At 48.6% G+C, this 3,045-nt stretch overlaps 5 non-coding genes across 5 annotated transcripts; all 5 read right to left on the bottom strand.

Moving 5' to 3' along the window:
• Positions 1-432: 432 nt before the first annotated feature.
• Positions 433-551, bottom strand: LOC127141860 (5S ribosomal RNA). Its single transcript, XR_007812367.1, has one exon. It is a non-coding gene; the product is annotated as a 5S ribosomal RNA (ribosomal RNA).
• Positions 552-1,045: 494 nt separating this feature from the next.
• LOC127141861 (5S ribosomal RNA) lies at positions 1,046-1,163 on the bottom strand. The gene has a single exon (XR_007812368.1). It is a non-coding gene; the product is annotated as a 5S ribosomal RNA (ribosomal RNA).
• A 495-nt stretch (positions 1,164-1,658) lies between these two features.
• LOC127141859 (5S ribosomal RNA) lies at positions 1,659-1,777 on the bottom strand. Its single transcript, XR_007812366.1, has one exon. It is a non-coding gene; the product is annotated as a 5S ribosomal RNA (ribosomal RNA).
• Positions 1,778-2,272: 495 nt separating this feature from the next.
• Positions 2,273-2,391, bottom strand: LOC127141858 (5S ribosomal RNA). Its single transcript, XR_007812365.1, has one exon. It is a non-coding gene; the product is annotated as a 5S ribosomal RNA (ribosomal RNA).
• Positions 2,392-2,887: 496 nt separating this feature from the next.
• Positions 2,888-3,006, bottom strand: LOC127141856 (5S ribosomal RNA). Its single transcript, XR_007812363.1, has one exon. It is a non-coding gene; the product is annotated as a 5S ribosomal RNA (ribosomal RNA).
• Positions 3,007-3,045: the final 39 nt, after the last annotated feature.

The raw sequence follows: 3,045 nt of genomic DNA, 5'->3' as shown, positions 1-3,045 counted from the left end.
CACATAGCAATCAACAATAATGGGGATTTTCTCTAACAGTCAACAGCAAAACTAAGAAATAACTACTCCACCCAACAAGAATTTTCCGTATGGCCTGATCAAAACATTTGGCTCTGTTCCAAGTCCATTTTCGTCCGAAATTGCTCAAAACGTACATCGGTGAGCCACACGTCCTTGTGGACGACGTATTGGGTCATTGTGCCCAAAACCCAGACTGCGCTCATTCATTCGGCAGCAGTGCAGACTTTACAGAGGTGACTTTCCAGCGCCTAATACCCGATTGCCGAAAGCGACGTGACATAAAACAGAAGTGCAAAACAGAGCGTGAAATACAGGCTGCAAAATAAAAGTAGTTTTTGGCGTGCCCTGTCTCAACTACAGAGGAAGCGGCATTCTGCTGCTGTAAGATAGGCAGGAAAAGATGGGACAAAAAGCTTACGGCACCTGGTATTCCCAGGCGGTCTCCCATCCAAGTACTAACCAGGCCCGACCCTGCTTAGCTTCCGAGATCAGACGAGATCGGGCGCGCTCAGGGTGGTGTGGCCGTAAGCCACAGCGGCTGCTGAAGACAGACCCTTTATACGTGCCAAAATAACACTGGCAGATCTGTTATTTCACATAGCAATCAACAATAATGGGATTTTCTCTAACAGTCAACAGCAAAACTAAGAAATAACTACTCCACCCAACAAGAATTTTCCGTATGGCCTGATCAAACATTTGGCTCTGTTCCAAGTCCATTTTCGTCCGAAATTGCTCAAAACGTACATCGGTGAGCCACACGTCCTTGTGGACGACGTATTGGGTCATTGTGCCCAAAACCCAGACTGCGCTCATTCATTCGGCAGCAGTGCAGACTTTACAGAGGTGACTTTCCAGCGCCTAATACCCGATTGCCGAAAGCGACGTGACATAAAACAGAAGTGCAAAACAGAGCGTGAAATACAGGCTGCAAAATAAAAGTAGTTTTGGCGTGCCCTGTCTCAACTACAGAGGAAGCGGCATTCTGCTGCTGTAAGATAGGCAGGAAAAGATGGGGACAAAAAGCTTACGGCACCTGGTATTCCCAGGCGGTCTCCCATCCAAGTACTAACCAGGCCCGACCCTGCTTAGCTTCCGAGATCAGACGAGATCGGCGCGCTCAGGGTGGTGTGGCCGTAAGCCACAGCGGCTGCTGAAGACAGACCCTTTATACGTGCCAAAATAACACTGGCAGATCTGTTATTTCACATAGCAATCAACAATAATGGGGATTTTCTCTAACAGTCAACAGCAAAACTAAGAAATAACTACTCCACCCAACAAGAATTTTCCGTATGGCCTGATCAAACATTTGGCTCTGTTCCAAGTCCATTTTCGTCCGAAATTGCTCAAAACGTACATCGGTGAGCCACACGTCCTTGTGGACGACGTATTGGGTCATTGTGCCCAAAACCCAGACTGCGCTCATTCATTCGGCAGCAGTGCAGACTTTACAGAGGTGACTTTCCAGCGCCTAATACCCGATTGCCGAAAGCGACGTGACATAAAACAGAAGTGCAAAACAGAGCGTGAAATACAGGCTGCAAAATAAAAGTAGTTTTGGCGTGCCCTGTCTCAACTACAGAGGAAGCGGCATTCTGCTGCTGTAAGATAGGCAGGAAAAGATGGGGACAAAAAGCTTACGGCACCTGGTATTCCCAGGCGGTCTCCCATCCAAGTACTAACCAGGCCCGACCCTGCTTAGCTTCCGAGATCAGACGAGATCGGGCGCGCTCAGGGTGGTGTGGCCGTAAGCCACAGCGGCTGCTGAAGACAGACCCTTTATACGTGCCAAAATAACACTGGCAGATCTGTTATTTCACATAGCAATCAACAATAATGGGGATTTTCTCTAACAGTCAACAGCAAAACTAAGAAATAACTACTCCACCCAACAAGAATTTTCCGTATGGCCTGATCAAACATTTGGCTCTGTTCCAAGTCCATTTTCGTCCGAAATTGCTCAAAACGTACATCGGTGAGCCACACGTCCTTGTGGACGACGTATTGGGTCATTGTGCCCAAAACCCAGACTGCGCTCATTCATTCGGCAGCAGTGCAGACTTTACAGAGGTGACTTTCCAGCGCCTAATACCCGATTGCCGAAAGCGACGTGACATAAAACAGAAGTGCAAAACAGAGCGTGAAATACAGGCTGCAAAATAAAAGTAGTTTTGGCGTGCCCTGTCTCAACTACAGAGGAAGCGGCATTCTGCTGCTGTAAGATAGGCAGGAAAAGATGGGGACAAAAAGCTTACGGCACCTGGTATTCCCAGGCGGTCTCCCATCCAAGTACTAACCAGGCCCGACCCTGCTTAGCTTCCGAGATCAGACGAGATCGGGCGCGCTCAGGGTGGTGTGGCCGTAAGCCACAGCGGCTGCTGAAGACAGACCCTTTATACGTGCCAAAATAACACTGGCAGATCTGTTATTTCACATAGCAATCAACAATAATGGGGATTTTCTCTAACAGTCAACAGCAAAACTAAGAAATAACTACTCCACCCAACAAGAATTTTCCGTATGGCCTGATCAAACATTTGGCTCTGTTCCAAGTCCATTTTCGTCCGAAATTGCTCAAAACGTACATCGGTGAGCCACACGTCCTTGTGGACGACGTATTGGGTCATTGTGCCCAAAACCCAGACTGCGCTCATTCATTCGGCAGCAGTGCAGACTTTACAGAGGTGACTTTCCAGCGCCTAATACCCGATTGCCGAAAGCGACGTGACATAAAACAGAAGTGCAAAACAGAGCGTGAAATACAGGCTGCAAAATAAAAGTAGTTTTGGGCGTGCCCTGTCTCAACTACAGAGGAAGCGGCATTCTGCTGCTGTAAGATAGGCAGGAAAAGATGGGGACAAAAAGCTTACGGCACCTGGTATTCCCAGGCGGTCTCCCATCCAAGTACTAACCAGGCCCGACCCTGCTTAGCTTCCGAGATCAGACGAGATCGGGCGCGCTCAGGGTGGTGTGGCCGTAAGCCACAGCGGCTGCTGAAGACAGACCCTTTATACGTGCCAA

This window comes from Lates calcarifer, unplaced genomic scaffold (assembly GCF_001640805.2).
Source record: "Lates calcarifer isolate ASB-BC8 unplaced genomic scaffold, TLL_Latcal_v3 _unitig_5762_quiver_1696, whole genome shotgun sequence".
Taxonomy (NCBI): Eukaryota; Metazoa; Chordata; class Actinopteri; family Centropomidae; genus Lates; species Lates calcarifer.
Note: the sequence above shows the minus strand (reverse complement) of the source record. Positions and strands in the feature narration are given on the sequence as shown.